Genomic DNA, 23822 nt, shown 5'->3' with positions numbered 1-23822 from the left:
TATAAAGTTGTTCCTGAAGTTTTCTACCCAACTGCAAGACACCCTGAAAATGGCTAAGAAACTGTGCATGCACTTCCGCCACTCTTACACTGCAAAGCACACCCTCCTTGAGCTGCAAAGGCAGAATAGCGTTCCCCAACATCGCCTGATATGCGAAGTTTTTACCCGTTGGAACTCCACCCTCCACATGTTGAACCGACTATATGCGCAAAGGAAGGCCATAAACGATTTCTTGATTATGCAAGCATGCAGTAGCACTCCCCTGTGTAACTTTGATATTAACCAGTGGCAGCTCATGCGTGACACCTGCCATTTGCTCAGGCCCTTTGAGGAGGCCACTTTATTTGTCAGTCGCTTGGACTGGGATGAACAACATCATTCCACTCCATCACATCCTGGAGCAGATGCTGATAAATCTGGCTGGCCAGGGGACAGGAGCCTACATCTCACAGCTACCTGAGTCCTGTGGGGGCTAAACTGGTGGAAGAGGAGGAAGAGAAGGAGGAGGAGGAGTCACACACAAGCAATGTATTCAGAAATGGGTGATTTAGGTCCACATGTGACAGGAGCAGGAGGAGCTGAAGGGCGATTAGGAAGACCAGGCAGATGACCCCGACACACCATAGCTGTATGCAGTGGAGATGAAGGCAAGGAGTCCCTCTCTGAGTCCCTTGCACAAATGGCCAGATGCATGTTGAGTTGCTTGCCTGCTTGCGTGACAGCTATGTTATCACCATTCGGCAGAGGGATGACTATTGGCTCTCCACCATGTAAGACTCTCGCTACTGGTTCAAAATGGGGGCCTTTTTTCCACCTGCTGAGGGAGGATAAACTCAACTACTATTGAGACATTCTATGTAGTCAATTGACCGCTACCTATGTGCGCCATCGCCCATCCTCACGAAGGTCTGATCGGGGTGCCCTCTGTGCTCATGCTTCACTGCCATGACTGCTGAAGGGGAGTGGGGGGACAGAAGCAGCACCAGTTCCATCAGCAGCCTAGAGTCTGGAGTCTCTAATGAGCACTTTTCTTCACCAGCCTACTGAAGAAAGCACCCACCAGCAGCAGCAGCAGGACCAGCAGATGGTGGCATACTTGGACTGCACTCTACCACCCCAGATCCAAGATCCCCTGGACTACTGGGCAGCCAAACTTGATTTGTGGCCGCAACTGGCTGAGTTTGCCCTGGACAAGCTTTCCTTCTCGTCCAGTAGTGTGGTATCAGAGCAGGTTTAGTGAGACGGGGGCATAGTTACCGCAAAGAGAACTCACCTTTCCACCCAAATGTTGAGAGACTAACCTTTACAAAGATGAATCAGGTGTGGCTCAGCCAGGATTTCAACACACCAGTGCTTGATGCATCAGGCTAGATCATTCTGGTTGCCACACCAAAACTTTGTGAAAAAAGACGTATTTCTTCTGACCACCTGCTTCAGCCACTATTCTTATGCTGCCACCCCCCTGATGCCACACACCTGCTGCCTCTGCTGTCTTCTTCTCCTACTGCTACTCAACATGTTGTGCTGTTATTGCCACTGCTGTTGCCCCCGACCTCCCCACTCTGTGACAGGGCCACTGTTTTGACTCCTCATGCAGTTGCCACCCTCCCCACAGTTTATTTTGATTTTGGGGAAAGAGGGGTGATTTGAATTTTATTATTTTTTTATATTTTTTAAAACTTTTTTGTGCTTTTTGTTAGGTCCCCAACTTACAATCATTATATTTCAATTTGTTTAGAATAACGGAATTTGCCCCATTATTCTATATCAAAATCACTATATTACAGTTCAGTGCTGCTGGTCTGAACTGTAATATACAAGTAATGATACTGAAAGCCTAGTACAGGCTCATTGCTGTAAAGGAGCGTCTTCCCCGATCTCCACACGATCTTTCAGACATCATGGTCACATTTGACCACGGCATCTGAGGCCATAAATATCCGCAATCGGCATTACCCCCCATCGCAGACATTAGCAGAAGGTGTCTGCTATATGAAAAAACAGGCACCTGGCAGCTATCTTCAAACACTTACATGTATGTCAGATGTCGTGAAGGGGTTAATGTTCTATATAATGAATTGAGAAAGTAGAAAAATGTATTTCGCAGGTTAGTGCGATTATAGAGATACCAAATTTCTATAGTGGCAGCAGAGAGAGTAATCTACAATATTTAAAATTTTGTTTGTTTACCCAATTAGCCTAATTAGCACAGCAAGCTGACTAGAACCGACTGTGGATTGGCAGAGTAGTGCTTTGTAGTGTTGGATATGAAGACTGACATAAAAAACGCCAATCTTGATAAATCTCCACCATAGAGTCTATAGTACCATCAACAGTAAAAGAGCAAATAATAATAATAATAACAAAATAATGTCACATCATGATCATAGTAGTAGCAAGAAGGAAGCAATTTGCTCTAATTATTCTGTAAACTGTGAGTCAACTGGAAATCAGCCCAGGCTGAAGTTTAAACCACATGAAGCATATCAATATTCACATACAATCTGTAAATGCTGTTTTACTGCATTCCTGAGCATTGGTATATCTAAGGGGGGATAGTAAAAACAGACAAAGGGCAAGTACTACTTCTATATTTTGAGTTCACTCCTAATGCAGCCCTGATGCCGAGAGTGTAACCACATCCAGACACATATGCCCCTTGGACCTTCTGCCACATAAGAGAAAAATGTGCTTGAGGAAATGCAATACCATTTCATATAAAGGGCATAATAAAATTAGATTATAGATTTATAACATTTTACAGGTGCAATAAAATGTACAACTAGACCCTACCTGTTCCCCATTTTGTCTGGTTTTCCACTGGCCTACAGGTAAACCTAATGTATTAACTTAAGGCTACATGCACACAACCGTGCCGTTTTTTGCGGTCCGCAAAAAGCGCGGATCCGCAAAAAACGGAAGCTGTCCGTGTGCCTTCCGCAATTTGCGGAACGGAACGGGCGGCCCATTGTAGACATGCCTATTCTTGTCCGCAAAACGGACAAGAATAGGACAGGCTATATTTTTTTTGTGGGGCCTCGGAACAGAGCAACCGATGCGGACAGCACACGGATTTCTGTCTGCATCGGTTGCAGCCTCATTGATGTGAATGGGTCCGCACCCGAGCCACAAAAACTGCGGCTCAGATGCAGACCCGAACGTGTGCATGAGGCCTAAAGCATACTTTCCTGCTCATCCCAAAAATATTGAGAAGCAGGTTCTGTATGTCTCATTTGATCACTCATTTAAATGATCTGTGATGCTTTCCCTTCTCCACCAGCTTACTGATGCTTCACAATACAGTGAGGAATGCAGGAGAACAAAACATACTGGTCAAATGTATGTCAAAATGTCAACCTTTTTTGGCATACATTTGTGAAATCTATGGGCACATTGAAGTATTTCCTAGAGTCAAGAGATTTTCCTATAGTAAAATACAACAGTGCACCACAGATGTTTGATTTAATGTTCTATGTCAGTGATGCCCAACCTACGGCCCGCGGGCCAAATGCGGCCCGTGAAGCCGTTTCATGCGGCCCGCGCAGTGCCAGGACTTTATCAGCGCAATGAGCGCTGTGAACGGCACAGGCAGCAAAGCAATGCTGCCTGTGCCTGCAATCTCCCCGCCCAGCGCCGCCTCCTAGCTAATTTATTCACCATCTTCCTGGCCTCTGCCAGTGCGCCTGTGCGAGATTACTGCGCTTCTCTTCAATTTCACAGAGGCAAGTGCAGTGAATAAATTAGCTAGGAAGCGGCTCTGGGTGGGGGGGATATCTGTGGATGACACTGAGGGGGGGGATATCTGTGGATGACACTGGGGGGGTATATCTGTGGATGACACTGAGGGGGGGATATCTGTGGATGACACTGAGGGGGGGATCTGTGGATGACACTGAGGGGGGGGATCTGTGGATGACACTGAGGGGGGGGATCTGTGGATGACACTGAGGGGGGGATCTGTGGATGACACTGAGGGGGGGATCTGTGGATGACACTGAGGGGGGGATCTGTGGATGACACTGGGGGGGGAATCTGTGGATGACACTGAGGGGGGGAATCTGTGGATGACACTGAGGGGGGGAATCTGTGGATGACACTGAGGGGGGGAATCTGTGGATGACACTGAGGGGGATCTAGGGAGGGGTGTGGGGATGTTGGGGTGGGAGGTCCGATAGGTATGTGGGGGTGGGAGATCCGGGAGGGGGGGCCCATACATTTTTTTGCTATGGGGCCCAGTCATTTCTAGCTACGCCCCTGATTGGTAAGATTGGGCAGGCACTGGAGCGATAGAGCGCCCTGCTGTAGGAGAAGCCGGCGGGAGATGAAAGGAGGAGGGGCCAGCTCCTGGTGGTGTCGGGGACACGGCGCAAGCATGGCGTTGGAGGATCTGACTGAAGCCTAAAGACCAGACATCAAGGTAGACCTGCAGAAGAAGGTGACAGCGCAGTATGTGATGTATATGTGTGTAATGTATATAGTGCAGTGTGTGATCATCACATACTGCACTACATACATTACACACATGTATACATCACATGCCCCCTCACAGTAATAATGCCAAGATATGTGCCCTCTTCACAGTAGTAATGCTCACACATGCCCCCTCACAGTAGTTATGCCCAGATATGTGCCCCCTCACAGTAATAATGCCAAGATATGTGCCCTCTTCACAGACGTAATGCTCACACATGCCCCCTCACAGTAATTATGCCCAGATATGTGCCCCCTCACAGTAATTATGCCCAGATATGTGCCCCCTCACAGTAATTATGCCAAGATATGTGCGCCCTCACAGTAATTATGCAAAGATATGTGCCCCCTCACAGTATATATGCCCAAATATGTGCCCCCTCACAGTAATTATGCCCAGATTTGTGCCCCCTCACAGTAATTATGCCAAGATATGTGCCCCCTCACAGTAGTTATGCCCTGATATGTGCCCTCCTCACAGTAGTTATGCCCTGATATGTGCCCTCCTCACAGTAGTTATGCCCTGATATGTGCCCCCTCACAGTAGTTATGCCCAGATATGTGCCCCCTCACAGTAGTTATGCCAGATATGTGTCCTCTTCACAGTAGTAATGCTCACATGTGCCCCCTCACAGCGTTTGCATTTCTTTCTGGCTGGGCACCACTGTTCTATGTAATGTATTGAGAAACTAGAAAAAAAATGTAGCATTAGATACTGAACCCAGCGGCAGGGACCAGGTAAGTAAATGATTTCCACCGTGTGTTGGCTATTTTGGGAAGTCTGTCTTACTCTTGGATAACCCCTTCAGCTATAGCAAATTATAACAGTTGTATAATATATAACATTGTTGTTGTTTTTGTTTTTCTCACATAATATGCTAAAATAACTAATGCTAATGCTACACAAAATGTATTTATTTTTTTACACTAACACCAACAATAATAAATTAGAAAATGACAAACTGACATTCTGACATTGATGGATTTTTAGATTTAATTTATTTAATTAAATTGCAATTAAATTGCAATTTATTTTAAATTTAAATTTTTTGCAATTTATTTAATTAAATTGCAATTAAATTGCAAAGCAATTGCAATATTTTTTGTGATAACATTTATTCATGATTAATATACATAGTTTATTGCTTGTTTTATATTTCATTAAGAAATTTTATTAAATAAAAAAAATAATGCAGGGGGACATAATCGTCACTTGATCCCCAAATCTGACACTGATGGACTGGCAAAATATAAGACTAAGGCTGAGTTCACATTGGCGTTGCGGGAAAAGGTGCGGGTGCGCTGCGGGAACATGCACGATTTTTCCGCGCCAGTGCAAAACATTGTAATGCGTTTTGCACGCGCGTGAGAAAAATCACGCATGTTTGGTACCCGAACCCGAACTTCTTCACAGAAGTTCGAGCTTGGGATTGGTGTTCTGTAGATTGTATTATTTTTTCTTATAACATGGTTATAAGGGAAAAATAATAGCATTCTGTCTACAGAATGCATAGTACAATAGCACTGGAGGTGTTAAAAATAAATAAATTATAATTTAACTCACCTTAACTTGCTCGCGCAGCCCGGCTTCTCTTCTGTCTTCATCTTAGCTGTGTGCAGGAAAAGGACCTGTGGTGACGTCACTCCGGTCATCACATGGTCCGTCACATGATCTTTTACCATGGTGATGGATCATGTGATGACCGGAGTGACGTCACCACAGGTCCTTTTCCTGCACACAGCTAAGATGAAGACAGAAGAGAAGCCGGGCTGCGCGAGCAAGTGGATTAAGGTGAGTTAAATTATTTATTTTATTTTTTTAACCCCTCCAGCGCTATTGTACTATGCATTCTGTATTCAGAATGCTATTATTTTCCCTTATAACCATGTTATAAGGGAAAATAATAATGATCGGGTCTCCATCCCGATCGTCTCCTAGCAATCGTGCGTGAAAATCGCACCGCATCCGCACTTGCTTGCGGATGCTTGCGATTTTCACGCAGCCCCATTCACTTCTATGGGGCCTGCGTTGCGTGGAAAACGCACAATATACAGCATGCTGCGATTTTCATGCAACGCATAAGTGATGCGTGAAAATCACAGCTCATGTGCACAGCCCCATAGAAATTAATGGGTCCAGATTCAGTGCGGGTGCAATGCGTTCACCTCCCGCATTGCACCAGCGCGGAATACTCGCCTGTGTGAACTCAGCCTAATGGACTGACAAGCTTATGGACTGACAAGTTGATGCTATGAATTGACACTGATGAACTAATGATGAACTGGTCTGACAATCTGGCTCGATGGCTTGATGCTTGTAGACTAAGTCTAAATCAAATCTAAACCTTCATGTAAACTACCTAAAGCTAATAGTTTTTTTTTCCTAGTGATTTATGCAAAGAAAAAAAATATATATTTTTTTCTATAATTGCCAGTGGATGGGGTCTAAATCTGGGGTACAGAAGAGGTGATCAAGGGATTAATGCAGGTGATTCAACTGTGAGGAGACACAGGTTCTGATGTCCAACAGTTCACAAGAGATCAGAGTTTGTAACCAGGCTTTTATTGCCCTTTCCAGTAGACTGTGTTATGATTGGTGGAGTGGTACAGACCCGTGAATCATAGAAATTGCCGGTTACTAGGAAGTCTTGGCTGTCGTTAACAGTTGATCTCTCGCTTCCCGGACATTTTCCTTTGCAACAGTGAGGTCGAGGAGCAGCGACGTAACTAGATGTTGTTTTGACCTCAGATTGTCTCTGAATACAGTTTTGCCTGACCCCTCCGTACTTCACTCAGGGTGTCTCTGACCCCCGTGGATCAGCTGTCAAACACAAAAGGACTACTCCAAGAGGTAGCAGCCTGTTGGCTCTCCTGCAGTGACGTCCAGATCCCTATATAGGTGTTAAAGGGTGAAAACCAGGGAGCTGTCAGGATAAGGCCCTATTCACATCAGCGTTCAGCCTTTCCGTTCTCTTGCTCCGTTATAGGAGCAGGAAAACGGAAAGGACGGATTCGGCTCATAACTGAGCCGAACGGAGCCTACGGACCTCATAGACCCCCATAGACTATAATGGGGTCCGTTAGGTTTCCGTTTAGAAGATGATTTTGGAGCGGAGACAAAAGTCCTGCATGCAGGACTTTTGTCTCCGCTCCAAAATCATCTTCTGAGCGGAAACCTAACGCACCCCATTATAGTCTATGGGGGTCTATGAGGTCCGTAGGCTCCGTTCGGCTCAGTTATGAGCCGAATCCGTCCTTTCCGTTTTCCTGCTCCTATAACGGAGCAAGAGAACGGAAAGGCTGAACGCTGATGTGAACATAGCCTAACACCCTTAGCATTAGCTCAAAGTTAAACCTGTTGGTTAATGCAGCGGTTCCACACCCACTGCTTGTAACAAAGTAGTTCTGTAGAAGCTATCCATCCTGACTAGTGCATACTCTTACCCTATTCTGACTGTTAGCCAACGCATTCCTGCCATGAGTGGTATTGATATTGTCATAATGGGAAACATATGTGTTATATATTGTTGGGGTTTTTGTCTGATCTTTGTCTCTATATTAAAAAAAAAATCCTGTAATCCAGTTTTTTTCACAGTGACCACTGAACCTTATAAATAGGCTGACACTTCATGTTCTGTATAGATCATTTCTCATCAGTTATCTTACTATAATAACAACAAGAATTTTAAAGAAAAGTGACACCTATATATAGATAACACATAATTCACTATTCACAGTAGCTGGTAGATACTGTTCACCCTTCCCCCCTGAACAATGACCTCTGCACAAGTTATAGAGCATGTCTAGAACACTTTCCCAGAGAAGTCAATGAACATCTCCAGATTACAGGTTCCTATGGCTCATGTTGCCATTATAAAGCATATCCTTAAATGCTCTTAACAGCAGGTTAGGGAATAAGGCTGCCACTAGTGTTGATCGAGCACCAAAGTGCTTGTGTGCTCTGGTGCTCGAGTAGAACACTTTGGGATACTCGGGTGCTCTACAGAGCACCAGAGCACAATGGAAGTCAATGGGAGAACCAGAGCATTAAACCAGGCACCCCCTGCTCTGAAGAGAGGAAGGTGTCTGGTTCACAGGAAAAGGTCAGAAATTGATGGAAACAACACTGAAATAGTTTGGGTACAGCATCGGGAGGATGTCTGGATGCATCTTGGACACTCAAGTCGCTGCTGGGAACAATGTTGTCCGAGTAGTACGCCACTTTTGCAGACTGACAATAATACGCACAAAACCCAAGATAAAATCAGTTTTAGAGGAAAAATTGTTAGGAAACATAATTTCCTGTATATTTACTTGTATATAAAGTGCAAGTGCTGCCAAAAATTACAAGGAACCGGCACTCCAATACACCCTTTATTACACATAAAGGAGGGCATCATAGACCTTGAAAAATTATGATTGATGGCCTGCTGGTGACTCTCAAAAACATTAGGAGCAAGGGCCTGCTCGTGACCCTGTAAAACATTAGGGGCAAGGAGCTGCTGCTGATCTGACCATGTAAAACATTAGGGGTGAGGGCCTGCTGCTGATCTGACCATCTAAAACATTAGGGGTGAGGGTCTGCTGCTGAGCTGACCCTCTAAAACATTAGGGCGAGTGCCTGCTGCTGATCTGACCATCTAAAACATTAGGGGTGAGGGTCTGCTGCTGAGCTGACCCTCTAAAACATTAGGGCGAGTGCCTGCTGCTGATCTGACCATCTAAAACATTAGGGGCGAGGGCCTGCTCCTGATCTGACCCAATAGAACATTAGGGGCGAGAGCCTGCTGCTGATCTGACCATCTTAAACATTAGGGGCAAGGGCCTGCTGGTGACCGTCTAAAACATTAGGGGTGAGGGTCTGCTGAGCTGACCCTTTAAAACATTAGGAGTGAGGGCAGCCTAATAAGCATGTTGATATGATGGAGGAGGAAGAGGAGGACGAGAAAAGGAAGATTGAACCATATACCTTTTTTTTTGTGGTGGAAGGGGTGCACATTTACAGTGCCTTTATGTTCAGCCGCTTTCCTCTGGTGCAGTAGAGAAGTCAGGGGCAATCCAGGCCTTGTTCATTTTGATAAGAGTCAACCTATCAGCATTTTCAGTTGACAGGCGGATGTGCTTATCAGTTATTATGCACCCAGCAGCACTAAATACCCACTCTGACAAAATGCTGGCAGCAGGGCAGGCCAGCACCTCCAAGGCGTAGAGCGCGAGTTCGTGCCACGTGTCTAGCTTGGACACCGAATAGTTGTAAGGCACAGAGGGATCACTGAGGATGCTGACACGGACTGCTACATACTTCTTCACCATCTTCCAAAACTTTTCCCTTCTTGTGACACTAGGCTGCGCATCAGGGTTAGGGTGCTGGCAGGGTGTAATCAAACTGTCCCAGGCCTTGGAGAGTGTTGCCCGGCCTCTGCTGGAACTGCTGTGTGTTCCCCTTGTCTCCCCTCCTCGGTTGCGCAAGGAACTACGTACTTTGCCACCAGCGTTGTCAGCTGAAAATATTTGGAGCAATTTTTCCACAAGGACCTTCTGGTATTGCACTATTTGGCTAGTCCTCTCCACCACAGGAATGAGAGATGAGAAGTCCTCTTTGTAGCAGGGGTTGAGAAGGGTAAACAACCAGTAATCGGTGTTGGCCAAAATGTGTATAACGCGAGGGTCACGGGAAAGGCAGCATAACATAAAGTCAGCCATGTGTGCCAGAGTCCCAACAGATAAGAATTTGCTGTCCTCATCAGGTGGATGACTCTCAATCTCCTCATCCTCTTCCTCCTCTTCGGCCCATCCACACTGAACAGATGGAATAAACCTGCTATGGGTACTACCCTCTGTAGCGGAGGCAACCGTCTCCTGCTCCTCCTCCTTATCATCATCCAATTCGCGCTGAGAAGACGAACGGAGGGTGGTCTGGCTATCACCCTGTGTACTGTCTTCCCCCATTTCCACCTGTTCCACATGCAAAGCATACGCCTTCATTGTGAGCAGCGAGCGTTTCAGTAGACACAGAAGTAGGATGGTTATGCTGATAATAGCGGCATCGCTGCTCACCATCTGTGTTGATTCCTCAAAGTTGCGTAAAACCTCACAGAGGTCAGACATCCATGCCCACTCTTCTCTTGTGAAGAGCGAAAGCTGACTGGAAAGGCGACGACCATGTTGCAGCTGGTATTCCACTACTGCCCTCTGCTGCTCACAAAGCCTGGCCAACATGTTGAACGTGGAGTTCCAGCGCGTGCTTACGTCGCACAACAGTCGGTGAGCTGGCAATTGCAAGCGATGCTGCAGCGTTACCAGACCGGCGGAAGCTGTTGATGACTGGTTGTAGGTTGAGTGGCGAGAACCACAGCTTAGTCTGGTCCCTTCTACCCTGCCACAGCTCTGCGGTGGTGTGCGGTTTGTCACCTAAGTAAATTAGTTTCAGCACGGCCTGTTGCCGCTTCCCCTCTGCAGTGCTACACTGCTTCCAGCTACTGACTGATGGATGACTGGTGCTGCAAGACGATAATTCAGAGGTGGAAGTGGAGGAGGAGGTGGAGGGTTGCAGCCAGGCGGAAATCCTGATGAAAGTAGGGCCTGCAATCCTTGGTGTAGGTAGCACATGTGCCATCCCAGGGTATGACTCACTCCCGGCCTTCACAACGTTCACCCAGTGTGCCGTCAGGGAAATGTAGCGTTCCTGGCCAAAAGCACTTGTCCATGTGTCAGTTAATTAAGTGGACCTTCCCAATAACTGCGTTGGTCAGGGCACGGGTGATGTTACGGGACACATGCTGGTTTAAGGCAGAGACGGCACACCGGGAAAAATAGTCATGGCTGGGGACTGAGTAACGAGGGTCTGCCGCCGCCATCAGGCTGCGGAAAGCCTCAGTGTCCACAAGCCTAAATGGCAACATTTCCAGGGCCAGCAATTTGGAAACGTGCGCATTTAGTGCTATGGCCTGTGGGTGGGTGGCTGGGTATTTGCACTTTTGTTCAAAGGCCTGTGGTATGGAAATCTGTAGGCCACACTGGGACACAGATGTGGATGTGCTAGCTGATGGTGCTTGCGAAGGTCCAGGTGCAGGGTGGGAGGCATCCGGGCCTGCGTCTTGGACAGGGGATTGGCCAGCACATAACACAGGGGAAGAGGAGGCAGTGATGTGACCCGACCAGACACTGATTGTGGACCCAGGCGTTCGGCCCACCTATTCGGGTGCTTTGATGCCATGTGGCGGATCATGCTGGTGATTGCTGGTGAGGTGATTGCTGGTGCTGGTGAGGTTGCTAGTGTTCACACCCCTGCTCATTTTGGTACGGCACAGGTTGCAAATGATAATTCTTTTATCGTCTGCACTTTCCTCAAAAGGGGACCAGACTGCGGAACAACTACCCCTTGTGGCAAGGGAGATTGCGGCGAAAAAATTTGACTGAATGTCACAGATATTAAAGATGCGCAAACGTTATACAGGAGATGTAGCGCAGGTAATGTTGCTGTCAGCAGCGGCCAAACAATTGTGCTGAATGACACAGATATTTAGGATGCGCAAATGTAACACAACAGATGTTACAGAGGATGTGTCACTGTCAGTAGCGGCCAAACAATTGCACTCAATTTAGCGCATGTTGCACTAATAATATATATTGCAGCCAGATAAAACAATAGTCCTTAAAAGGACTTTTGGGTCTCTCACACCTTTCAACACTAAACCCTGCTTAAAAAACAAAAAAAACTATTCCTGTCCCTACACTATCTGTCCCTTCTGCTGCAGCTTGCGCTGACTAAGGCCTCTTTCACACGGGCGTGTGCGCCTCATTGCCATCATGCAGACCGCATTTGCGGATCCGCAATACACGGGCGCCGTTCCGTGGGCATTCCACATTACGGATGCGGACCCATTCACTTCAATGGGTCCGCAAATCCGGAGATGCGGAATAGTGCAGAACGGAACCCTACGGAAGTACTACGGTGTGCTTCCGTGGGGTTTCATCCCGTACTTCCATTCCGCAAAAAGATAGAACATGTCCTATCTTTTTGCGCAACGGCCGGATCGCGGACCCATTTAAGTAAATGGTTCCGCGATCTGCTGCGGCTGCCCCACGGACTGTGCTCGCGCGTTGCGGCCCGCATTTTGCGGGCCGCAGCACGGCCACGGGGCACACACGCCCGTGGGAAATAGGTCTAAGACTGAGCCGAACCACGTGTCATCAGGTGCTTTATAGCACCCGATGACGTGTTCCGGCCTGCCAATCACTGTAATGTCAGTAACCAACATGGCTACGGCATTTCAGTGAGTGCCAGTACTTCCCCGCACATTTATTGGCTGCATAGCAGCTAACAAACGTGCGGGGAGGAGACTCGAGCATCGCGCTCCAGCACATGCGGTGTTCAGCCAAACACCGCGATGTGCCGAGCATAGCGATGCTCGAGTCAAAATGGTGTTCGGCCGAGTATGCTCACCCAACACTAGCTGCCACCATAACTATGCATAGAAAACAGTATAAAAAATACAATAAGAGAATAAAAACATAAGTATCACAATCTGATTTTAATTAGTAAAAATATAGGTAACACATTCCCTTCAGGTTACCATACAGAGTATAAAAGCAAACAATACGGATGGAACCTGAAACTGAATTGGCTTGCAGTAGTGGGGCTTTATACAAGCTGTATATAAAAGTGAGACTTTAAAAAATCTTCAAGAACTTGATGAATACAAAGTCCTATGTGTTTGCAGAATGACCTTGTTTGACTGCCATCATCACTGAGCCTGTTGTATAGTTAAATAAAATGTTCTTTGTACACACTGTCCCCAAGGGGGCAATATTGAGTAATTCAAGTCAGATCCTTCCTGTGGGAGGATATAGTGTTGGTAAGGCAGGGAACAAAGTTCAGAGTTACTTCTGTCTGTGAGGCCAGGCATAGTGCTGCTCTCCTTACTTCTGAAGGCTCTGGACTGTGAGGTATGGTAAAATGAAAATTCCCTTTATTCTCTTCCATCTATAAACTATATTTCATTTTTGACAAATGAATTCTATAACCCCTTTACTATGATATGCAATGGATAAAAATGGTGTATATTGAAATTGTAATGTACCAAAGACAGTTTTCTCTGTAGTCTTAGTGTTGCATATGGTGCACTATGTAACACTTACTCATTTTCTGCAGTAGGAAGATTGTATGTGAAAGGCTAACGCTTGGCATAGACAGATTTTCGCAGAACACATTCATAATGTGATCTACGGAATAACTGCCTAGAACTGATGTATGCTAAATCCACGTATTCGTTTCCCACCCAGGCAAACATTTGGCACTAAACTAAACAGTGATCCAGACACATACTTATGCTGTCTGTGTGTGACTCATAGAATTTAAAGATACAAGTCTTGGAATAAGGAAAGCATAGCTAATATTTCAAACAGCCAATTTTTTTCAGACATGCTTTGATCTGTATCATTCAATCCCACTTAAACATGCACAGTTATCGTCTCGCTATCTGTCAGATTGGCCAAAATTCTGCTTGTCCCTAACCCCAGCTTAAAACTTATTTGTATCTCCTATATTTAGCAGTTACATTATTTTATAATGCATATTATACATGATAATGTCCTGTACTGTTTTCCTGAAAAACAGCATAGTACACACCTCAGCTGCAGCAGACCTTCTTTATGAAGAAGACCAATCCATGCTGTGAAGGTATGGCCCCTTACTCTTCGGAGAGGTTCTGCAGCAGTTTTTGTTTATCTGCAAATCTGCAGCATCATACAGTACCAGCAAAAGAATGAGATTTTAAGAAACCTCATCCACACACTGAGTAAAAATCTCTGCAGCATAAATTGACCTAGGGTGCGGGTATTGCATCATGTCAATTTATTCTATGAATGTTGACTGTGAATTCCATCTCTGTAATTAAAAGTTAAATCCACAGCCATTTCCACAGCCACAGTTGCATGTAATTTTTGAGTTTTTTGCAATGTCACAGATCTGATTGATGGCTTATCACTCAGTAAGCCATGAATCAAGGGAGGGGGGGGGAGGAACCAATAAAGAAATCACAGTAATAAATTCCCCCTAAAACGTAACCTTTAGGCTACATGCACACGACCGTATGTGTTTTGCGGTCCGCAAATTGCGGATCCTCAAAAAAACGGATGACTTTCCGTATGGCATCGGTTTTTTTTGCAGATCCGTTTTTTGCGGATCCATTGTAATAATGCCTATCCTTGTCCGCAAACTAGAAAAAAATAGGACATGCACTATTTTTTTTGCGGAGCAACGGAACGGACATACTGATGCTGTCCTCGTTTTTTGCGGACCCATTGAAATGAATGGGTCCGCATCCTATCCGCAAAAAAAAAAAACGGAACGGACACAGAAACAAAATACGGTCGTGTGCATGAGGCCTTAATAACACAGTAAAATACTCCCTAGAACACAAGCCATTTTACCCCAAAACCATAACGTGTCCCTATCTAAAGCAGAACTCCTACTCTCATAAGGGCGATTCCACTGTCTTGGAAGCTGCCCCTAAGAGACTCTGTTCTAATGGGGTATTGGGATGCAGCAAGACATAGGAATCACCCTCAGATGGAAAATAAAGGTAGGGAGAGGGGAACTCAGAAGTGTGGTCCCTATTTGCCCCTACCTAAAGCTGAACTGCCGCTGTGATAACGGCGATCCCATTGTCTTTGAATTTATATCTGTGATACCCTAATATGCTAAAATATAGGAATACAGTAAGAAGTCGGATCAGCTAGGTTTTGGGCAACCAAAGGGACACCCCAATAATCAACAAAATAGGTATAAAATATTGATCGGATGATACACACCAATGCGTGATCATATTAAAAGATGGTCATGGAGCGTCACCTGTCAAATTTCCACTCTAGGCTTCTATAGCCTACGTCACGGTACCAGGAGGCTGAGTCAATCAGGTAGCGTGCCTGTATACTGTTAACAAACACATAAGGCAACAGCACTCTACAAACCAAAAGTAGAGTACAAAAGTATATTACATTGTAAATGCTATGCTAATAACTTAGAGATGCTTAGCAAATACATTTTGTACAAAATCATTTGAGCCCGTCTGCCGCACGCCAAGGCGATCTCTATAAGACGGGTCCTAACACTAAAGCTCACCTGTTGGGTGCCATAACAGCGACCATGAAATCCAGGAAGTGCAGGTCCCACATGCATGCTGGGCCCCTTTTGATCCATATCTGTGTGGAGCCGAAATGGCCTTCATTGAATCCAGGGACTACAAATACCAGCATGCATGCTGAGCAGACTATATACTCATGCTAATTAAAATCAGCCTGTGAGGCAGAATAGGCAAAGGGAGTGCACGACCCTGTTTATAGGAGTCAGCCACTACTCCTATATACTACAAACACAAAAAGGGGGGGAGGGGTCAGCACATGTGGGACCTGCACTTCCTGGATTTCATGGTTGCTGTTATGGCACCCAACAGGTGAGCTTTAGTGTTAGGACTCGTCTTATAGAGATCGCCTTGGCGTGCGGCAGACGGGCTCAAATGATTTTGTACAAAATGTATTTGCTAAGCATCTCTAAGTTATTAGCATAGCATTTACAATGTAATATACTTTTGTACTCTACTTTTGGTTTGTAGAGTGCTGTTGCCTTATGTGTTTGTTAAATGTATATTTGCAGCCACACTAGCGACGTGCACCTGCGCATTGGGATGTGCTGACACCTCCCCCCCTTTTTGTGCCTGTATACTATATCACCAAACAGTATAACCTTCAGCAAGCATAACCCCCAAGTGGTGCCACTCCTACACCCTGCTACTGTCCTTAATGGTCTAACATAAAGTTATCTATGTATCATGTTCCAGGTCCTCTCCATAACGTGCATCTGTAATAATGTTTGCAACTGTTTAAAACATGTAATATGCCTGGTTCAACAGCAGGTGGCAGCAAACCCGGCAGAGCTGTAATTATGTAGAATAGGGCTAACCATTCCATTTTAACCCCCCTCTGGAGAAAAGTGGGAGAGTCCGATTTCCTGGTTCTATTGCTAGTGCTAGTGGTAGTGTGTGCGCTGGTAGGGACTCCATGTTGGAGCTCACCGAATTCTACCACATCCCTTGGCTGAACATAAGCCCGACCAAAGAGTGAAGCACAGCATCGCGAAGAAAGCAAAGACACTAATTAAGCTTGTCAGGACAGCAGAGTCAGATATAGCAAAGTTGAGTTTGCCTGATATTTCAATGCTAAAGCCTGCTGGAACCAAGATAAAGCCTGAAATCTGCTTTCGAAAAACTCAAGTAAAGGTGCCATTAAACTTCTCAAGGTCTGAACTCAAGTTCTTCTTTAATCCCTCAATTATTCCCTTTATTTATTGCTTCGGGGCCAAAGCCTGGGGTCCAGCCGTATCCAGGTAGGAGCACCGTGACACACATAAAGAGACATTTTAGGCCTCAACATACCACTCGGCATTCCTACACCTGGGACGCGTTATATATAGAGCCCTAGAGGGGGGCGCCTGTTGCACATGCACTGCAGGAAAGTGACTGCACCCTCAATGTGTGTTAGAATATAACACAGTATTGTAATGCAGTGGAGGAGTCAATCATCACAGCCATCAGCTAACAGAATACAATAAGGTTATATTGCAGGCAAGCACACTGACGTTATGCTGTGCCGGATTGCACATCAAGGAGGCAGAGAGAAGTCTTTTTTCCTCCTGGCATGAACGGACGTCAGCCAACTTCCATCAACTTCCATGCATGTGTATACTATCTGCTAGGGAGATTTAAAGTGGAAGTGTCATCTAAATTTTCTGCCAGTTTAAGGCTGGGTTCACACGAGCGTGTCCGGATTAGTTCAGGATGCGTCCCGGTGTGTTGCGGCAAACCCGCGCGAGTAGGAATGCAATTGCAGTCAGTTTTGACTGCGATTGCGTTCCGATGTTCAGTTTTTATCGCGCCGGTGCAATGTGTTCTGCACGCGCGTGATAAAAAACCGACTGTGGTACCCAGACCCGAACTTCTTCACAGAAGTTCAGGTTTGGGTTCGGTGTTGTGTAGATGTTATTATTTTCCCTTATAACATGGTTATAATGGAAAATAATAGCATTCTGAAAACAGAATGCTTAGTAGGTGATCAATTGAGGGTTAAAAAAAATAAAAAAAATTAACTCACCAAAGGTCCTTTAGCCCATAGTTCATCTTTTAAAGAACTAAAGACCGGGAGAACTACGCGAACAAGAGGAGAAGGTGAGTTAATTATTTTTTTTTTTTTTAACCCTCAATTGATCACCTACTAAGCATTCTGTTTTCAGAATGCTATTATTTTCCCTTATAACCATGTTATAAGGGAAAATAATATAGTGAATAGACTGTCACCTAGCAACCATGCGTGAAAATCGCACCGCATCCGCACTTGCTTGCGGATGCTTGCGATTTTCACGCAACCCCACTTCTATGGTGCCTGCGTTGTGTGAAAAACGCACAATATAGAGCATGCTGCGATTTTCACGCAACGCACAAGTGATGCGTGAAAATCACTGCTCATGTGCACAGCCCCATAGAAATGAATGGGTCAGGATTCAGTGCGGGTGCAATACGTTCACCTACCGCATTGCACCCGCGCGGAATACTCGCCCGTGTGAACGCAGCCTAAGGGTCCATTCACATGTCCGTAAGTGTTTTGCTGATCCGCAAATTGAGGATCCGGAAAACACGGACCCCGGCAATGTGTGTTCCGCATTTCGCGGACCGCACATCTCCGGCGCTATAATATAAAATACCTTTTCTTGTCCGCAGTTGCGGAAAAGAATAGGACATGTTCTATTTTTTTTCGGGAACGGAATTGCGGATCCGGAAATGCGGATGCGGACAGCACATAGTGTGCTGTCCGCATCCGTTTCGGCCCCATTAAAAAAAGAAATGGGTCCGCACCCGTTCCGCATAATTGCGGAACAGACCTGGACCATTCATACGGACGTGTGAATGGACCATAAGGGTCCATTTACACGTCCGTAGTGTATTGCGGATCTGCATATTGCGGATCCGCAAGACACTGGGCCGGCACCCCTATAGAAATGCCTATTCTTGTCCGCTATTGCAGACAAGAATAGGACATGTTCTATTTTTTTCGGGAGCTGCGGACCTCTGTCCACATCCTTTCCGTCCCCATTGAGATTTAATGGGTCCGCACCTGTTCCGCAGAATTGCGGAATGGATGCGGACCCATTCTATGGACGTGTGAATGAACCCTAAACCAGATACCAACACATTTTTTTCCCAATCTGTTTTTATTTTTCACTTTATGTCTGGACATAGTTATTTTTTATTTGGTTTGGATACACTTTACGCTGCTTACAGGGCATTGCCCAGTGGATGGAGTTCAGTCATTATTTATTTCTGTATATTGCCATATTCACCCTCATTTGTAATGCCACCTATCCTTGCATTATGTGATTTTTAACATGACTTTTTTTATTTCATTTTTGTGTACATAATAAAGCTTTATTATATTTTATGGTTACTTCGTGGGCTCCTTTTTCTTTGTAGGTTGTTTTTTATGGTTTTTTGAGCCTGTACCATGGTTATTATATCAGATTTGGGTATAGTTCAAGCACACTGATATTATAGTGCACACTGCTGATTTAGGTGTCATGAGTGCTTGGCATGTTTTGTTCTATTTTCTGATTGTAGATTTTTTATTCTATTTCCTGAACATTATTATAGGGGTGGCCATCTTGTCTGAGCTGTTCTTAACAGCATTTACAAAGCATTAACAAAATTGCTTTACGGAAGCCCCATTGGCCATGTACACGATGGTCAGGAGGGGACCTCACTGAGTTCTTTGGGAGAGTTTTCTAGGCATGCTCTGTGAACTGTGCAGAGGTCAGGAATGAGTGGATAAGCCTTGACAATCACCTAAGTGACCAGTGTGATAACTGCAGGATTTTATGTTTTTTGTGTACATATAGATCGTGACATGGGAAATTAAAAATAACATCACCAAAAATTCTTTAAAAATATGTTTAGCATAAAAACGTGATTTCAACAATAGGTAATTTCCTGAAAACACATTCCCTTTAAATAAACCTATGTATCTGCACATATATTACATGCTCACATGTCCCAACATAAATATGGCAGACGCACATACAATTGTAGGTGGAAATGATGCAACCCACTCCATTCATGCGTTTTATACAACACTGTTGATCTAACTTGTGGGAGGAGAGATTCCTTGCCCACATGAAGGTAAGAAACCAGGAGTAGAGGAGAATTGAATCTCCAATAAGGGCAGGATTTCCCCCCTATTGGTATACTGGCGCTGGATGGTGGAGACAAAAGAAAATTAACACACTGCTACATACTGTGTGTCGGTACCATAGAATTTCCATAAGAGTATTATACATTGGGGAAGTTATAGATCTCAATATAAGGAATACTTAAATTGAATGATATACACTAAATATATTGTATTTAAATCAGATTTTGTTTATAAAGAACTATATAAAGCAAAATATATATTGGGAATCCATATTAGAGTTACGGTCAATCAAAAAGGAAAATATTAGACATAAGGTTGGAAGATTCCCTACCAAACCCACCCTGAAATTAAGGACAATGAAATAAAACACAGAAAATGAATCTGTTCATTTAGACCCAGTGGGTGCACAGATTGCATTCCAAATATGCAGAGGGCCGAGGAGGAGCTAATGACTAGGATGGGAGTGGTAGTGGCCCGGGCTGTTACAGTCAATTACAGTGGCTTTTCTCACAGTGTTGCCCTCTAAGGCCAGTGCAATAAAAGAAGAGCACACCCTTTCTTCCTTCGGAGCACCCATGGTTCTGGGGCTCCTATCTGATGGTAGTTGGGGTGCCTGTGATGTTAAGTGTTTGTAAGGGTGCAATGCAGGGCATGTAGAGTGCAATGGCCAGCTTATGGCGCAGGAGTAATGGGACAAGATGTAGCAGACTAAACACCTTTCTTTACTGTAGTGCACAATAAGAGTTGTAGTACATCCAACAATAGCAAAACACAGTTCCAACTGTGATGATGAACAATTTGCAGATACCCCATGCTCGGGGTACTGCATATATCCACTATGTCTCTTTCATAAGAATCCTGCGCTCCCAATCACCACATCACACTGAATCCTGTGCAACTTAAAGAGAAGAGAACCTAAGAGCATCTGGGTTGTTATTGAAGTGCTCTTTTCTAACCAAGGGTCTATCTTGTTCATTACTTACATCCCTTATAAGTTCAGGTATGAAATCCACAGATTGTTTCACATATATACAGTAACCTGCATACACATATACAGACATAAATGGCATCCCTAGTATGGTAGTTGGTAAATGCTCTACTATTGAAACATTGGTCAGTCCTGGGATTTAGAAAGAACTCGACGTATTTACAGGCATTATAGCTGTCACAGCAGGATGGTGCTCCTGATCTGTCGGTCAAGCCAAATACTGCCTCTGACTGGTGCCTCGTGTATGTTATAGCTGGTTGGTCAGGTAGGGAATCAGATACATCTAGGTCAGTCTTGAGAAGAAACCAATATTTAGCACTACCTCTGCCTGTATATCAAAAGTGCCAATAATACGAAGGCAAAGATCCATCTATTCCCTGGGATGTTTGGCTGAGCTTTTAGGTTGGGAATGTGCATTTTGGTATGCTGACTAGATAAAATGTAGGGTGTACCCTCTGGTCCTAAATCTCTCAGACAGTTTAACAGATTCACAGTATAAGGATTTATCATTTGAGCAATTTTGCTACACCCTTAAAAGCTGTCTCTTAGGGATCCAAAATGGATAAGTAGAATGCAATCTGTGCACCCATTGGGTGTAAATGACCAGATTCATTTTCCATGTTTTATTTCATTGGCCTTAATTTCGAGTGGTGTTGATCGCGAATATTCTAATATAGAATTTTTATCTCAAATATTGGCACTTCGAGAATTCGCAAATATCTAGAACATAGTGCTATATCTTCATAATCGCGAATATTCTCGATTTTTTTTTCATCAGTACCCATGATCCCTCACTGCTTTTTGCTTGTGGGCCAATGAGAAGGCTGCAATAGCGCGAATTTTCCAATTGTCGATTTTCGCAATCAAGAGAATAATGACTGGAGATCATGAATTCTCAAATTTGCAAATATATATGCCGAATATTCGCCCAAATATTCGTAAAATTTTGTGAATTAGAATATTGCCCCTGCCGCTCATCACTGATTTCGAGGTGGGTTTGGAAGGGTATCTTATACTGCAATAAATGATGTATGGTATGTTACCCTACACTCTGGGTTATTAACCCCCAGTCCCACCCTTATGTTTGAAAATTTCCTTTGCGATTTCTGATTTCTCTAATTATAATTGATATGGTTGAGCAAATCGAAGTATCCAAAGTGGACTTCAATCCAAATTTCAGGAAAAATTTGATTAGCTGAAAAGCCAAATTTCCTTGTGGTTACGAATCAATAATCCCTACCTTGAGTACACAGCAAACTTCCGCCTCTACTCTCGTCAATTCAGAAAGAGTTAAACAAGATATGTTGCTTAGAAACTGCCTGGATGGGAAGGATAGTTCTTTATAAAATGCATATTCTTCCTTGCATTTTATATTTCTTATGCACATTAAGGTTGCTTTCACACAGTCAGTGTTTGGTCAGTGTTTGGTCAGTGATTTCTATCAGTGAATCTGACCCAAAACTAGGTGTGGATCAAAAACAAAGAACATGTGAAAATCTTTCTATTGTAGCTTATCTCTGTGTAGGCACTATTTGACTCATAATCACTGATGATAGTCACTGATCAAACACTGACCAAAATAATGACTTGTGGAAACAGCCTAACAATCCAAATCCCTAACTCAACATTTGCCTCCTTTTACAAACAGATGAATTTGTTAATCTGCAAAAACAGAAAACCTTGCATATACTTCTCAACTATGCCTATAAATATAGTTCATGGTGGTATGGGCATCTCCAGGCTATGTTATTAACACATGGCTTTCACTCTTAGCCAAATTTAACATTAGTTGTTTCTCAGTTCTGATTGGTTGATGGCTGATTTCTGACCTATCACTTACAAAACACTGGAAGACTTTCTATTATTTCATCCTCAAACATTCCCCCAATCCCACCTCCAAAGCCTCTTGGAGCTTGGATATAAGCTTGCTCACCATCCTACAGTCAATTTGATCATCCCTTTAAAATCTCTTAATTGCCACATTCCCAAATTGTTTGTAAATTCTTGGTCAGGCTAGCAAATAGTTATATCTCAGACTTTCTACTCAACAAAAAGAATATGTCCTTCAAATCACTTCAAGGAAGGTTTTTAGTCCCTTCATCTGATACCTGCACTTATCTAAAAAATAAAAATATTTCTCATACAATCTACTTCTAGAAAGCATATTTCCACTCCTTGGGGTTCTCCTCCAAGGAGTGGAAATACAGTATGCTTTCTTTGGGCTTGCAAATCAACTTCTTGTGCCTTTCTCCTGGAACAATATCAGAAACTACTTTTAAGATGTTATTACGGGTGCATGGCTGGAAGCCGATGGAGACAGACTCATGAGCTGTGAACTCCCTCCTCCTTAGCACCTGGCAGTTCCTTCCCTCTAGCTCAAATGGGGAAAACGACAGGGGAGACTCCAAAACCCTCAGGAGAACTACAATCCTTGCCATATCTTAATTTCCATATCTTGCCATATCTTAATTTGAATGCATTCCTTCACGAGGATCCCTAAGGACCAGCAGATGCTTCCAAGATGGCTCCAAGAGGGCCCGTGTGAATGACTGCAGGATCTCCCTTACATGAGATATCCAGCAACTCTTGAGTGTCAGCCTCAAACTGCGTCTCCACCTTATGCATTGTTGGCGCCAGTGGGAGGACAGTTACTGACTGTGGTGCCCCGAACCCAGAGACCTAAGATGGCAGAGCCATGTGGTGATGGTATGCCATACCCCGGGGAGGATGATCCTTCTCCCCCTCCCGCGCAACCTGCCTGCACCTCATGTCTGTCTACTGCTACAGATACTACATCAGATTTTTTTCACTCTAGGAGACAGGGGCTCTGCTGTTACCGCTCCTGCTGATGGTCAGGTAGGCCCTGGAAACATGTCTACTGCTGAGTTGTTCCAGCCAGAACCATACCACCCGACTGATCCTCATAGGGACACATCTGTACGTAACTCAGAGCCCCGAGCCCGCCACCATTTCTCCTCACAATTTACCACCATCAAGGGACCACCTGCTGCAGTATGCCCCTAAGCTAAGCTCTTAAAGCTAAAACTCGCACTGATAATGGGGCTCCATCTATTGTATTTTTGATTGTTCTGATATGCCTTGGTTCAGCGCTCTAGGACCACTTCTA

At 44.5% G+C, this 23822-nt stretch overlaps 1 protein-coding gene across 1 annotated transcript in view; it reads left to right on the top strand.

Annotated features, from left to right (window-relative positions):
- Positions 1-13315: 13315 nt before the first annotated feature.
- The window catches only part of HPGDS (hematopoietic prostaglandin D synthase), an 88583-nt gene continuing 78076 nt past the window's right edge, over positions 13316-23822 (top strand). The window contains exon 1 of the mRNA XM_040418164.1: positions 13316-13419. The gene's annotated coding sequence lies outside the window, so the exon portion shown is untranslated. The remainder of the gene's footprint in view (positions 13420-23822) is intronic.

This window comes from Bufo bufo, chromosome 2 (genome assembly GCF_905171765.1).
Source record: "Bufo bufo chromosome 2, aBufBuf1.1, whole genome shotgun sequence".
Classification (NCBI taxonomy): Eukaryota; Metazoa; Chordata; class Amphibia; order Anura; family Bufonidae; genus Bufo; species Bufo bufo.
Note: the sequence above shows the minus strand (reverse complement) of the source record. Positions and strands in the feature narration are given on the sequence as shown.